At 49.6% G+C, this 16,061-nt stretch overlaps 1 protein-coding gene across 1 annotated transcript in view; it reads left to right on the forward strand.

Moving 5' to 3' along the window:
• Positions 1-11,979: 11,979 nt before the first annotated feature.
• The window catches only part of ZC3H7B (zinc finger CCCH-type containing 7B), a 57,070-nt gene continuing 52,988 nt past the window's right edge, over positions 11,980-16,061 (forward strand). Inside the window, exon 1 of the mRNA XM_036865630.1 lies at positions 11,980-12,238. The gene's annotated coding sequence lies outside the window, so the exon portion shown is untranslated. The remainder of the gene's footprint in view (positions 12,239-16,061) is intronic.

Below are 16,061 nucleotides of genomic sequence, written 5' to 3' on the forward strand. Positions count from 1 at the left end.
CACATAAATAGCCACAAATTACTTGAGAATTAAAAAGGGGGGAAAGGGGGGAAATAGTAACTCTATAGTAAAACTGCCACACCACCTTAACTAAGTGGTCCACATTAACGTCAATAACGGGACAAACTGACATCCATCGCACACCTCCCGCAGTGATGTGCTGAGAAGGACACAGCATCACCATCCATTCAGCAACGCATAAAATTAATCGTGAGGAAACATCAGACATACCCAACTGAGGGACATGCTACAGAATAACGTGTCTGTGCTCTTCCAAAAATGTTTGTGTCATGAGAGACAAAGAAAAGCTAAGGAACTGGCAGATTAAAGGAGACTAAAAAGACACGACGATTAAATGCAATACGTGGTCCTGGATAGGATCTTGGGGGTGGGGATGGGGGGAATTACTATAAAGGGCAATATTGAGACAGCAAAATTTGTGTGTTAGATCATAGCATTGTATCCACGTTAGACTTGTTGATTTTTTTTTTTTTTTTTTGGCTGTGTTGGGTCTTCGTTGCTGCGCGCAGGCTTTCTCTAGTTGTGGCGAGTGGGGTCTACTCTTCCTTGTGGTGTGCAGGCTTCTCATTGCGGTGGCTTCTCTTGTTGTGGAGCACGGGCTCTAGGCGCACAGGCTTCAGTAGTTGCAGCACGTGGGCTCAGTAGTTGTGGCACACGGGCTTAGTTGCTCCACGGCATGTGGGATCTTCCCGGACCAGGGCTTGAACCCGTGTACCCTGAATTGTCAGGCGGATTCTTGATCACTGCGCTACCGGGGAAGTCCCTGTTTTTTTTTTGTTTTTATTTGTACTGGGTTATGTAAGAGACTGCCCTTGTTCTTGGGAAATATATGCTGAAATAATTCGGGGCATGATGTCTGCAACCTACTCTCAAATGGCTCCAAAAAATGTGTATATACATATATATACACACATACATATATGGCAAGAGACTGCAAATGTGGCAAAATGTTAACAATAAGTAAATCTGGGGACTTCCCTGGTGGTCCAGTGGTAAAGAATCCTCCTTCCAATGCAGGGGACGGGGGTTCGATCCCTGGTCGGGGATCTAAGGTCACACATGCCATGGGGCAACTAAGCCCGTGTGCCACAACTACGGAGCCTGTGCACCTCAACTAGAGAGCCCACATGCCACAAACTAGAGTCCACGTGCTCTGGAGCCCGCGCGCCACAAGTAGGGAGAGAAAACCCACACGCCACAACTAGAGAGAAGCCCCTGAGCCACAAGGAAGAGCCCACACGCTGCAACAAAAGATCCCACATTCCGCAATGAAGATCCCGCATACTGCAACTAAGACCCAACGCAGCCAAAAATTAAAAAATAAATGAATAAAATAAGTAAGTCTGGGCGAAGGGTCTCTGGAAGTTCTTTGAACATTTTTGCCACTTTTCTCTAGGTTCAAATTTTTTAAAGTAACAGAACACAAATAGCTTTTCTTTTTTTCTTTTCACAAAGAACTTTTTAACCATTATGTAAATAACATGTGTTCATTATAAACACTTCAAGCAACACAGAACAGGCTAAAGAGAAAGGTAAACATTACCCAAGAAACTCTAGCTCCCAGACATAATCACCCTCAACATATGCAGCTTTCTTTTCCAAAGTTACCTCTCACAACTCAGCCCACACACATGCTTTGCTTTACCTGCAATTCAGGGTTAAATATATTATGCGCCAGATCCTTCCACATACAACTAATTTAATCTTTACAAAGGAAGTGGGCCTCATTGCCACCCTTCCCAGCAGAGGTGAGAAAACTGAAGCTCCAGACCCTGGTTCACACAACTACTGAGATGTGGATCCTCTTTCCACCCTCCCTCTCCTTCTCTGCCTGCAAGGCCCGCATCAAATGCCACCTCCTCCAGGAGGATTTCCTGCTCGACTCCAGCCAGAATGAGTCACCTTCCTCTGGGGCCCATAGCAAGCTGCAAGCCCCCAGAGCAGTCGGTCTGAGAGCTTTCTCACAGAGTTAACAGCCCTCTTGGCAGCTTCCTGGAGAGCCTCTGGGCAGGTACTGTTTCTATGTGAGCAGCCTCGTCTTGGGGCCTGGCCTATCATAGATGCTTCAGGTTTCCTCATTTGAACTGGATTCCAGTCAGGGTCACGGGATGTTTCCTTAAAATGAATCATCATCTGAGAAGGCTGAAAAGCTTCCACTTAGGCCTGATGCTATTCCTGTGCTGATTCCAGCTAGGACTGATCAAATCAGTCTGAATTTTCCTCGGGGTGATCCTCAGCCCCTCCCTTTTCCAGTTTTACCCTCTGAGACGTTTCTCTGATGGAGACCTCCCAAAGGGAAGAGAGAGGTGGGCAGCAGAACATCTTAGGCGAGCGTCCCTTCCTCCTCCTCCGGGTGATGGATCATAAGGTTTTCACAACTGCAAGGGAATTCTTAGCAGAAACTCAATGGCTTTCAAAGCCCCGGGAAGTAATAGGAGGTAACAGGGGTCCAGTGGGGCTTGTGGAGAACCGGCGTGTAGGTGTTCTGCCTGCAGGTGTTCACATTCAAAGCTAAAAATCACAAACCCAGGCCCTTAGCAAAGAGATTCTGTTACTCCTGAATCTAGATTCTCTCTCAAACCCCTTTAAAATGGGGAGACTAGGGTTTAAAAAAGGAGAAGGGGGTTTGCACAGCGAGTCTGAAGAGTCCAGAACCATCAGTGTTTCCAATCAACACGTTTGTCGTCATCTTTCTCTCTCTCCCTTCCTTTCTCCAACTCTCTCTCAAGTTACCACCTGAGAGCTAGTCTGTTTGCCTGGCCTCGAGAAATGAAATCAAAGCTTTTGACAGACAGATAGAACCATCTTAGGCCACCCCTCTCCTCTTTTCAACAGATGGAGAACTGAAGCCCAGAGAGGTCAAGTAACCTGTCCGAATTACACAGTAATTTAGACAAGAGATAGCAGAACCAGATCTCTGGGGTTCTTTTCAATACACATGCAAAACAAGTCAGTTTGTGAGTGTGACGTGAGAATAAGGGGAGAGTGGATATTCCAGACCTTTCTCTCTCTATTGTGCAGCGGTTTTTATTGTTTTCTTTCTTTCTTCCTTCCTTCCTTTCTTCTTTCTTTCTTTTAATGTTTTGAAGAGAAAAGCAGACTGCATCTGATTAGTTTGGTTTACTTTAACTGAGTGTTTTAAATTCCATTCTTGTGCCTGAAAACAAACTTAATTGCCAATTGTAAATGGAATAAACGATATTTATTCTGGTTTCCTGTAGAGCTACCAAGGCTGCAGACTTGCCATTTAGTCAGATCAAAAACAAATGCCCGAACTATGTCAGACACGTGAGGAATGTAGAGAGAAAGTCCCAAGATCCAACTGGATGCTGGCCTTGGGCCCTGGGGGAGAGGCAGGTGGGCCTGGCCTACCCATATTGCTGGAGAGCCTGCCCCCTCCCCTGGTGGGAGGGGGTTGCTACATCATCTGTTAAAGATAACTCAAACCACATTCCCCCCTGGGTTCAAGCCCAGGGCTCCCTTAACTATTTTTTTTAACCTCGATAAACAGCCATACTTAAAAGAATTCATTCACTCCACAGTTATCTACTATGTACAAGGCACTGTTCCAGAATCCAGTGTTGAATAAGATGGAAAAGGATGGTGTCTGGGGAGGAGCTTAAATTTGGGCCTAACGTGTATGAAGGGTTTCCTGGTACCAAATCCTTTTGGTAGATTATATTTCCTTTTAATAATTCTTTTGTTCCAAAATGGAAATTATTTCAGTTTTTAAATGAAAACTGACAGCAATTTTAAAAATTAGTACAAATGCAAAAGAGCATAAAGAAGAAAGTTAAAAATTACCTGTTTCGTTTTTAACAAAAACGTTATGTAGATTGATGAGTGGATGGATGGATGGAAGGATAAATATATGATAAAGCAAATACAGCAAAATCTTAACAAATGTAGCATAATATAGAGCTATACAGTTCTTTCAATTTTCTGTATGCTTGAGGGACTTCCTGTGGTGCTCCAAGGACAATGGTGCTTCAGGGACATAGGATGACCCTGCCTGAAAAAGTGTCAGCGTTACACCCCCTACCGGACTCTTAATCGCCATCCCCACCACCATGTTGCGATGGTTACGAAATTCCTGAGCCCACCTGGGCAACGGGACCTGTCCCAAATAAGGAAAGGCATCTGCCCTGTCCCACTCTTACCCTATAGAAGGAAGGTATAGGTGCCTCGACCAATCAGTCAATGAAATTTTCACCTCGGACCATTCCTTTGTTTTCTGGCTATAAAAGCTGATCAATAGCACATTTTCGGGCTCCACTCTCCCAGACTACTAGGAAGTCGTCGGCCCGCTGTTCTGGCAGTGACCCTTCCCACTAATAAATTCTATCTTCTTTACATTCTGCCTTGTGTCTGGAAATTCTTTTCCAACCCACGTGCGGACCACGACATTTTGGTGGCCTGTACGGGGACATCTCCGGGGGGATCTCCTCCCCCACCTCCTCTCCTCATTCCTTGGGACCCTCTGTGAACAGGCAAGCTGCCGTGAAAGCAACAGAGGAACTCTGGCCAGGGCCACATCCTGGTGTGTTCCGAAGGCTCCACGGCTCACTTCACCCCAGTAACTGCCGCCCAGACTGGTGAGGGTCCCTCTGTCTTCCTCCTGACTGAGGACTAGGCCGATTGGTACCGTGCGGGCACGGGTCAGGCATTTAAAAGCCATCAGGGCACCTGCCGCTTGAAGACGCCCGTGAAAGGATAAGGGGGTCACGGAACAGACCAGGCTATTAGAGCGTCTGCGCCCCCGTCAAGACGACTTCCGTGCAATGCGAGGCACACCGTGGACGAAGCAAAGCACAAAGCCCACAGTCCCTTGGCCACCGCCTCCTCGGTAGGGTTAGAAGGCGGAATCCTCAGTCCTCTTTTCTGTCTCTTCTGCTTCTTTCTCCTCAGCTCGGACTGACTCCAAAGGACCTTACTGCCTCTAGATTGTCCTGGGAGAGCTCCTTCCCATCCATGAGAATATTCTATCAGTGAGTCAATTCCCAGCTGGTTTCCGGGAATTCCCCTCTCTGGTCATTGGTGCCTTAGTCGCACTGAGGCTAAGAATGGGTTCAGGGATGTCTATTCCCTTAGACTCACCTCTTGGTTGTATTCTCAGGAATTGGAAGGAATTTGACCCAGACAATCTCAAGAAGAGGAGGCTCATTTCCTTTTGTAACACGGCTTGGCCCCAGTACAAACTGAGGGACCAAGAACAATGGCCTCTTAATGGGACCCTAAATTACAACACAGTCCTCCAACTTGATCTCTACTGTTGGAAACTAGGAGAGGATTCCAAGGTTCCGTACGTGCTGGCCTTCACGGCCCACGGTCAGAATCCGAGCCTGAGGGACTCCTGTCGCACGTGTCTCTCCATTGCACGTGTCTCTCCATTGCACGTGTCTCTCCATTGCACGTGTCTCTCCACTGCACGTGTCTCTCCATTGCACGTGTCTCTCCATTGCATGTGTCTCTCCGTTGCCGCTTTAATGCCTCATCCTCCCGCCCTCCTCCTTCAGCTTCACTACCTCGTCCCTCCCCATCTCCCCCTCCACCAGGTATCCTGGATGAGCCTTCTTGTCCCTGGTCTCACCTGCCTCCTCCTCAACCTTCTCCCCAACCCCTACCTCCGTACCCAGAAGCAGACCTTCCCTCCGCTCCCCACACTCGGTCACGAGCAGCCCAAAGCTCAGCATTGAGTCCCGATATGCTTCCCCTACGAGAGGTCTCTAACAGAGACCTAGGTACTATCAGGGTTCATGTCCCCTTCCCCATGTCTGATCTCTCTCATATCCACGGGAAACTGGGCTCCTTCAGCCAGGACCCCTCCACCTTCATCAGGGAATTCCAGGCCCTAACTATAGCCTTTGACTTAAACTGGCCAGATATTCATGTGGTCCTAACTACCTGCTGCATCATGAAGAAAAGGCCAGGATCGAGGCTGTGGCTCAGGCCTGGGCAGATAAGGCACACGCCCGAAATCCTAATGAGAACCGAGCGGGGGCAGAGGCAGTCCCAAGGGCAGACCCAGGATGGAGACACCAGGCAAATGAAAATGGGCCAGCAGGAGGGCTCACTAGGAGAAATTACCTGTCTACTAGAAGGTATGAAAAAGGCAATCATCAAACCTGTCAATTATAATAAACTCAGAGAAGTTACACAGGAACGCCCTGAGAATCCGGCCCTTTTTCAGGCCCAATGAGCAGAGGCTATGAGGAAATACACCAACCAAGACCCTGAGACGCCTAAGGGTCAGGCTATACTTGCAGTACACTTTATAAGCCAGGCATCCCCAAGCATAAGACAGAAATTACAGAAACTAGAGCAAGGGCCACAGACCCCATTTCCTGTTCTACTTGACGAGGCCTTTAAGGTCTTTAACAATAGGGAGGAGGCTTCTGGGAACAGACGAGAACTAAGAGAGGAAGAAAAGTTAAAACGACATGTTCAGTATATGGCTCTTGCCATTGCTCAGTCCCTCCCAAAACAGACCCGTGGGAGCCCCTCTCCCGTCTCAGAAACCATCGCTGAGCTGCTACCAGTGGGGTCAGCAGGGGCACAGTGTCAGGAACGGCCGCACCCCACCACCCGATCCCCCGTGCCCTTACTGTCGCCCAAAGGGCCACTGGAAGAGGAGTTGTCCCTGCCGCCCTCAAGCGGGGAGGCCAACGCCACAACCACCCAACACTCGGGGCATTTCGGGTCCCAGCCCCCTGGGCCAAGGTCAAGGCCAATTGCCCCTGTCGGTGGTAATTGACTATCAGGAGCGAGAACCGGATTGTGCTCTAGATCTGGGGCTCCTGGATGCGGATGACTGAAGGTGCGCAAGGCTCAATCTATAGGCGCCTATGTTCCCCATAAGACCGGAGGAGCCCCGGGTAACCCTGGATGTGGCAGGGGCTACTATAACCTGTCTAACTGACACAGGGGCTACTTGGCCCTGACCTCCTTCTCTGGTCCCACTTGCTGTTCCTCAATCCTCTTAATGGGAGTAGACGGAAAGCCCTCATATGGCCATTTTACACCTCCCTTATCCTGTTCCCTTGAGAATACTCTATTCACCCATTCTTTCCTAGTTCTCCTGGCCTGTCCAATACCCCTGTTAGGCCGGGACCTTTTAACAAAACTTAAAGCTACTTTATCATTTACGCCGGTAAATATGGCTTTAATAGCCACTGCAAAGCCTACTCTAGCTAAAATCCCACCCCATATCCTCCACCAAGTTCCCCTGGAGGTACCTCCATTGCCCGATAGCTCTCTCTTGCACTCACACAACAGACTGCCTGCCTAGCAGCTCAAATTAACACTCTACAAGAACAAAAAAATTCTCTAGCAGGAGTGGTTTTACAAAATAGAAGAGCTCTGGACCTCCTAACAGCTAATCAAGGAGGGACCTGTGCAACGTTAAAGGAGGATTGCTGTTTTTTGTCAGCCAATCGGGCAAGGTCCAGACCAATCTTCGAGCCATTATTGAAAGAGCTAATGGATTCTACAGGGAAGGAGTCTCAGGGGGACTCGACTGGTGGGACTTCAAGACTAATATCTGGTCCTGGTTCTCTTGGCTAACCCCTTTCCTAGGTCCTATAGTAGCCTTTCTACTTCTACTAATCTTCGGGCCATGTATTTTTAACCTCCTTGTTAAGTTTGTCTCTTCCAGAATACAACAAATAAACCTCCAAATGGTGATGCAACAAGAATACCGGCCAGACAACACTTGTACAACTCTTGAACAAGCTGCCATCACTTTCCATGGGGCCCGCACTCCTCCCTAGATACACCCTGACAGAGAGCAGGCAACGGGAACCCAGGGCCCCACGATGCCCCCGCTCAGCAGGAAGCAGCCAGAGTTTGTCGCCCCTTCTCCTCACAAAGGGTTCCCGAACGCCTGAGAGGGAATTAGGCAGTTGGGTAGACATGAGCAGGGTATCCATTAGGGCCAAGGAATTGGCCCTATAAATAAAGAGAGGGGGGAATGTGGTGCTCCAAGGACAATGGTGCTTCAAGGACAGAGGACGACCTGCCTGATAAAGTGTCAGCATTACACTCCCTACCGGATTCTTAATCAATCGCCCTCCCCACCACCATGTTGCGATGGTTATGAAATTCCCGAGCCCACCTGGGCAACGGGACCTGTCCCAAATAAGGAAAGGCATCTGCCCTGTCCCACTCTTACCCTATAGAAGGAAGGTGTATGTGCCTCGACCAATCAGTAAACAAAATTACACCTTGGACCATTCCTTTGTTTTCTGGCTATAAAAACTGATCAATAGCATGTGTTCGGGCTCCACTCTCCCAGACTACTAGGAAGTCGGCCCGCTGTTCTGGCAGAGACCCTTCCCGCTAATAAATTCTATCTTCTTTACATTCTGCCTTGTGTCTGGAAATTCTTTTCCAACCCGCGTTCGGACCACCACACTTCCCTGGTGGTCCAGGGGTAAAGAATCCGCCTTTTAATTCAGGGGACGCGGGTTCAATCCCTGGTCAGGGAACTAAGATCCCACATGCCGAGGGGCAACTAAGCCCGCGCACCTCAATGAGAGAGCCCGTGTGCCACAAACTACAGAGCCCACATGCCTGGAGTCCGCGCGCCACAACTAGAGGAGAGAGAACCTACGTGCCACAACTAGAGAGAAGCCCGCGCACCGCAGTGAAGATCCACTGCAGCCAAAAATAAATAAATAAATAATAAATAAATAAATAAATAAATAAATAAATGTGCTTTCCTCTAAAAAAAAATCTTCTGTATGCTTGAACATTTTCAAGCATATTGGGGACAAATATGACTGTGTTTTATCACCTGCATTTCAACCACTGTATTATAACCTATCTCAGCTTCTAGGCTTATGGGTCCACCCCTCTCTTTTTTTTAAAATCACCTTTACCTTTGAGAATCTGAATTCTATGGACTGTTTCCCAGAAGAATGCATTATTTATTTATTATTTATTTAATCACACATTTATCAATGCTTTGCATGCAGGAACTCACTTAATCCTCTTAGTAACCCTATGGGGAAAGTACTCATTATCCCCAACCTGAGCCTAAAGTGGTGCATTTTATCTGCAAGGTCTTTCCCTAAACCCCAAGACGCCTTGCTGGAGGGCTGGGACCTGGGACTGTGCTGGAGCTGTGGGGAAAGGGGTTTATTTGCAGTCCCAGGACCTAGCGTGGGGCCTGGCAATGAATGTTTTTGAATGAGTGAATGAACACTATACATGGTTGCAGTTAAGACTGCCATGCACTCAGGCTCTTCCCAGGTGATAAGAAGGCGCCTCTGGGGTCCAAGACATGGCAGGCCTAAGCTTGGAGCAGGAGGTGCTCGCTGGAGAAGGGATAACTGAATGATGTACCTGTCAGTTCCTCAAAGGTCAGAGCATGAGTGTCCACCTCCCATTCTCCAGCGACCCGCTCCTGTGACAGGCTCTTGGGGGTAACCAGTGACGCATCCAGATTTAAGATATCCACATCACGATGCTGTGGTCTTACAGCTGGATGGGCTTGGGACTGAATTCTTTCTCTACCTCTTTCTTAGTCAGTTAACTGCTTTGTGTCTGTTTCTTCACCCTGAAACAGGTAAAAACAATCCCTACCTTACAGGGTTTTGGGGAGGGTAAGAGAATCAACATGTGCAAAGTGCTTGACTCATAAGTAAATAAAAAGTGGTGGCTGTTACTGCTATTTCAGCTTTAATGTGGGGACACAGGGCAACCTGTTGGTGCCACCTTTGGGGCCTTTCTCTCCAAAGTACCACCACCTCTGGTTGGGGTCTTGTAAGGGCCCATTTACCATCTCAGGCAGCTCAGATAGTTTAACTAGTTGATACCAAATTCAAGAGATGAAAGTGGCAGAGGGGAGGGCTGGTGTCCAGCTGAATCCACCTTAAATGATGGACAGTCCTCATTTCTATTTTTTTTTTTTTTTTTTTGTTTCAGCATGTGGGATCTGGTTCCCTGACCAGGGATTGAACTCAGGCCCCCTGCACTGGGAGCGTGAAGCCTTAGCCACTGGACCACCAGGGAAGTCCCTCCAGTCCTTTTTTAAGGATATGTGTTATTCCACTGGCAGCCTGGGATGGTGGAATCACCACACCATTTACCAGCTAGTTCATCTGAGGCAAGATGCAGTAGTCCAACTGGCCTCAACAGCTTCACCCATAAAATGGGAGTGATAATAACAATGGAACCTAATCTGATAAATTGTCATGAGTGTTTCACTATAAATTGTACAGGAGGTATGGAAACGAACATTTATTCATCCCCGTGGGCTAGGCACTATACTATATGCTTTACAGCTATTATTTAATTGTAGCCCTTGAAACAAAATTTATGTTGATTAGGTTTTCTTATCCTTATTTTACCAGTGAGGAGACTAATGCTGCAAGATTGCCTGGGGTCACACAGCTAGCAAGTGGCAGAGCTGGGACTCCAACAGACCTTGGTCTTTCTCATGCTGCCTCAGTGACAGCCCCACCGTACCACCCAGTCTCCCTAAATTGCCAGGCTCATCCTGCGTATGTCTTTAGCCCACAATCTTGGGACTATTACAGGTGACCTAGCCGTGCTTGTCAGAAATACTAAATCAGAATCTCTGGGAGTTCCCTGGTGGCTTAGTGGCTAGGATTCTGGGCTTTCACTGCCGTGGCCTGGGTTCAATCCCTGGTTGGGGAACTGAGAGCCTGCAAACCGCAGGGTGGCAAAAAAAAAAAAAAAAAAAAAAATCTCTGAGGTGGTGGGAGGGGTTAAAGGTTTTCATTTTAAACAAGGCCCTCCTCGCAGTGAGTCAGAGGGCCACTGGACTCTGCTTTTCGTTTCTGGACATAAATGTCCACCATCTTTATGCCAGAGGCTGCCTTTTTGTTTATTAATCTTAGAGTAGTGAGGGGAGAGATGGCACCCACAGAAGGAAGAGTTTGAGAAATTCCAGCGGTGCAGGTGCTTTTTATCCCTCTTTCAAGGCTCCCTTATGGTAGATAGTGAAAAGTGTGAGAGGCCATGTAAAGCATACAAGCTCTGGAGTCAGAACTGCCACCTTGGACAAGTCGCTTAATCTCCGAACCTCAGTTTTCCATTTGTAAAACAGGCATGCTAAAACCAATCTCCCAGGATTATTGTGAGATTTAAATAGGCAAACTGTGCCAGTTTCTGGTCCCTCCTAGCATTTACCACAGCGTGTTTAAAATTTATCTCAGCGATGCATCTCCAGTCCCTAAGATTTTCTGGCACAAATGTGGAAACGATAACATTTGTAAAGATAAAATCTTTACAAATCTCACAGCTAATCTTCAATAAATAAATTAATATATATATACACACACATATATATGTACCTACATACACATATACATACATATGTGTGTGTGTGCATGTAAAATGAAGAGGGTAGAGAACTCTCAGGAATCCACGGGGCAGGTGGTGGTAGGGTGGGATGACACCGTATTTGGAATCCGAAGCTCTGGATTCAAATCCAACCTGAACCTGGCCAGCTCTGTGTCAGTGCCAGGGATGCTGACAGCCGGTTTCTCCTTTGGTGATCTCCCCTTACCTTCTGGGTCTTCTAAGCAGCCTCAAATCCCTTCGGGAAAGATCCCATACATACAGCAACAGTCGAGGGAGGTCCTGATTCCTCTCTGAGCCTTTGGTCCTCATCCTTGAAAAGGGCACAAGGCATCTAGGGTTTTGGGGAGCCTTCACTGAAAGCATCTGGAAACCCCGGGGGCTCTTTACACACATGAGGAAGGGCGGGGGCGCTGAGTTAGAACAGCATCAGCCCAGAAATGCAGAATTGCCAAAAGAAAAGCCCCAAGAGGGAAGGACACTTTCAAAGAAGATAAAGGTGAATTCCAGGCATGAGCTTTCCAAGGGGAAGGGGGACTTCCCCGCCCCCTCCGCCCCCAGGTGCTCAGCCCGCGCCGCCCACCCCCGGCGCCCGGCGAGGGGAGCCGCGCTCTAGGACCCGAGGAGGAAGAACTGCAGGGAGACCGTGCCTCCAGCGGGTGCTGCCGCGAGCGGCCGGCCGAGGGGGCTGGAAATGAAAGTAAAGCTCTCCGGAGCCACATGGACGGAGCTGCCGGGGCGGCGGCGCCGGGAGCAGGATGCTGCCGCCCGTAATTAAATAGCATTTACTCTTATTATTACTAATAATAATAACGTAATCATACCTCTAGTCATAGCATACCATTTATCGGGCTCGGCGCAGGCCCGCGGGGAGCGCAGCCCGGCCGAGGTGAGTGAGTGCTGCGCGCGGCCCGAGCCCCGCGGGGCAGAGGCCGGGGCCCGACCGCGAACCGGCGGCCGGCGCTGGAGGGCTCGGGGCGCCCGGGGGCCGCGCCGGGCTGGGAGGAGGTGCGGAAAGCCCTGGCCAGGCCGGAGCTGTGCGGGGACACCCGGAGAGTGCATTTTGCAAAAATAAATAATCCCCCAACCCCCCTTTCCTTCTTTTTGGGGCTCCCCCTCCCGGCCCCCGTGCCCTGCCCCAAAGTTTCAAAGTTATTGTGCGGTCGGGGGCACCTGCCGCTGGGAGATTTGGCTGCCTCTGCAACCCCCCGAGGGGTGTCTTGGAATTTCTTGCGTGGGGGCTCTCTCCTGGGCGTCCGGAGCTTTGGGGTGCGCGGATGCTTTGCCGGTTCCCGCGATGGGGTTCGAGGCGATTGGCGGGGGCGTCGCTGGCAGCGCGCCCCTTCCTTTTGTGTGCGCCTTGGCTCCGCAGCGCCGAGAGTTGGAGGGACCGCAGCGCGGGCCGAGGACCGCGGCCGCCGACGGGCCGCCCCTGCCGGCTGCGGCGGCCACGCGAGCCCGGGGATCCGGGGCCTGCGGCCCGGCCCGGGGGAGAGGGCGGCAGGAAAGGGGGGCGCGGTCCGGGGGGGCATTTCCGGTCGCGGACTCAGTCCCTGGGCTCAGGCCTGCGGGGGGCCCGTCGTCCTACCAGGGGCTCACAGGGGCTGCGGGGGACAGCTCCAGCGCCTGGGGGGCGCCCCTGGGAAATGAGTGCACGGGAGCCACCCACCCCGGCCTCGGACCCCCTCCTGCGCTAGGCGGGCCTCAGGGACTCCTCTCGGCCTGCTCCTTCCTTTCCCCGATTTCCTCTTAAAATCTGTCTGATTCGGATATTTATAAGGTGCCCGGTTTGGGGGTCTTTCACAGAGACAAAGCAGTATTCCCAGGGGAAAAAAATCAGGATTCACTCTGATAGACTCTGATGGGTGTGATGCCTACATGGCATTAATGGGTAAGAATAGGGGCTGGAGAAGAAATGGAGGGGCTGGAGAAGGGGCCTGGGCCCAGAGTGAGGGACTGGGGTGTCCACATCAGCTTTGTCAGGGATTTCATTTCTCTGGGATTGCTTACTGGGACTTTTGATTCCTGGGTACAAGACTTTGAACTCCAACTTCTTAGCATTTTCCTCAGTGCCTGCAATTCATCCAGTCCCATGAAAACAGCAGAATGCAGATCCTTGGATTTTCACACAAATGTGATAATTATAGTACATTTAGCAACTATTGGACACAAAATTCCAGCAGAATCTTTAATTCTATCTACTACCAAGACTTCTCCCCCTCTCCCCCCACATACCAGCATACCCACCTTGGTCGTCTTTCCCCATTTTCACTTCCCATGGAAATTGGACTGCAAGCTAGAAATGATGCCCGGCCAATTGCAGTTGGAATAGGTTTGTGGTGTGGGCTTCCTTGAGCTGGGAAGGAGAAACCTGTGTCCAGGAGGGCTGATATCTGAAGATAAGACAGATTTTGTGAGCCCTGAGCTGGGACGAGGTTCCATGGATGCTGTGAATTCTAGGCTGTTGGCTTTTTGTTTAGGATGAACAGTTAAGAATGTGGGTTTTGGTGGATTATTTGGGGCTAAGAGCTGGGCTCTTGAGTCTTAGGTATAGGAAAGTTGAGGCATCAGTAGGTTTGGATTTGAAAATCTGAAAATAATAATCCCTTAAATAGCACTTTTTAGTTTATAATAAAAGGGCTTTCACATATGCTGGCTCATCTGTCCTCCGTAGCAACCATGTCAGCTCGACATTTTTCAGTCCTCATTTTCCAGATGAGAAACCTGAGGCTTAGAGAGTTGAAGGTTCTCCCTGGAAAGTCACATAACAGAGCTAGGATTCCCACCTGGTTTTCTGCCTCCAGATCTTCACCTTTTCCCAGAGTCCTGGCTACCTTAGCAAGTTACTTTTCAAGCGCTTCTTGTGAGCATAGTGCAATGCTGTGGGGCAGGCTTGGGTTGAGTTTGCCACTTAGAGGCTGGCTGGGAAGAGAAAGTTAACTCTAGCGAACCAATGAGAGAACAAGGAAATGGTCAATACTAGGGTCAATGCAGTGGGAGTGGAGAGAAGAGAGAGCTCTCAGGGTAACCTGGAAAAGTTAGGAAAGGCTTCCTTCAGCAAGTGGGTCTTGAACTTGAAAGAATGGGTATGCTTGGCTGGGGTGGAGAAGAGGTAGGGGATTCTGGGCTCACCACAATTGCTTCCGCTCTGGGAGGTTGACGTACGTTCTAATTCTTACAGCGGCTCCTTGAGGGGTGGGCATTATTATCTCCATCTCACAGCTGAAGACACTGAGGAACACATGATTTATGTGGCTGGCCCAAGATCACCTGGCTGGATTTGAAGCCAGTCCTGTGTGACTGTTAAGTGTGCTACATGGCGTCAGAATTGGACCACCTCCATCCCAAATATGTAGACAAGAACAGAGACCAAGACAGTTTGAACTGGCAAATGTTCCGGGGGTGGGGACTTAAGCTAAAATGTCAGCAGGCTCCCCAAGGCCAGGGAGTTTTAATGAACCAGCCCTGTGCCCCATGGCCTCGCGGGACTGGCCCAGTGCAGGTACTCTCAGGAGGTTTCTGGAAGCCTGACTGCAGAAGGCAGAATGGTGGTGGAAGGAAGACTGGGCCCTGTGTGTGGAGATCTGAGTTCAGTTCCTAGTGCCTGCCAGTACCTGGCTTGACGCCGCAGAGGAGCCTGTGGCTTGGAAAGGAGAAAGATATGGATGATTAACCTGAGCTTCCCAAGGACAGGAACTGGGTCTGATTCACCCTGTGTGTCCCAGGCCCCCGTGGAGGTGCCAGGAGGACGCATTCAGCCATTTTGTTGTCAAACTGAATTATGTCCCAGTGTAGAGGAAGAAGATTTATTTTGCCCTGGGGGGTGAAAGGTCTTCCGAGAAGAAGTGCCATTTAAACATTTGAAAGATGGGTTGAGGGCTTCCCTGGTGGCGCAGTGGTTAAGAATCTGCCTACCAATGCAGGGGACACGGGTTCAATCCCTGGTTGGGAAGATCCCACGTGCCGCGGAGCAACTGAGCCCATGCGCCACAACTACTGAGCTTGCGCTCTAGTGCCCGCGAGCCACAACTACTGAAGCCTGCATGCCTGGAGCCCGTGCTCCGCAACAAGAGAAGCCACCGCAATGAGAAGCCCGTGCACCTCAACGGAGAGTAGCCCCCGCTCACCGCAACTAGAGAAAGCCCGTGTGCAGCAATGAAGACCCAACACAGCCAAAAATAAATAAATAAAATAAAATTTTTAAAAAATTTAAAAAAAAAAAAAGAAAGATGGGTTGAGAAAGGCCAGAGAAAGGGCATTCTAAGGAGCGGCACTGAGCTGGACAAAGGCAGGGCAGTGTGAAGTAGGAACAGGCAGATCATCTGGTACAGCCACGGTGCAGGTGGCAGGTGTGAGTTCAGGTTCAAGTCAGGCTCTGCCACTGTGGTCCCTTGGGTTCTCCAGGCCCAAGTTTCCATTTCCGAAAATGAGCCCTGAGGTTTGATGATGTTTGGTGGTAACCTCTGGGAGGAGCCCAGTGCCCGGGGATCGGGACAGGAGACTCAGATGAGAGGAACTAGAGGGGTTTAAAAATTTTTAGTAACTTAACAAACACCAATCCAGCAATTAGCTAGTGGCCAGCTGTCATGAGTGGTTTCTCCTAGATGAGCTTAGTCAATCTTTATGATAGCCCTATAGGTGGGCACTATAATTGTCCCCATTTTACAGATGAAGAAACTGTGGCACAGAGAGGTTAAGTGACATCGTGTAAG

This window comes from Balaenoptera musculus, chromosome 10 (genome assembly GCF_009873245.2).
Source record: "Balaenoptera musculus isolate JJ_BM4_2016_0621 chromosome 10, mBalMus1.pri.v3, whole genome shotgun sequence".
Classification (NCBI taxonomy): Eukaryota; Metazoa; Chordata; class Mammalia; order Artiodactyla; family Balaenopteridae; genus Balaenoptera; species Balaenoptera musculus.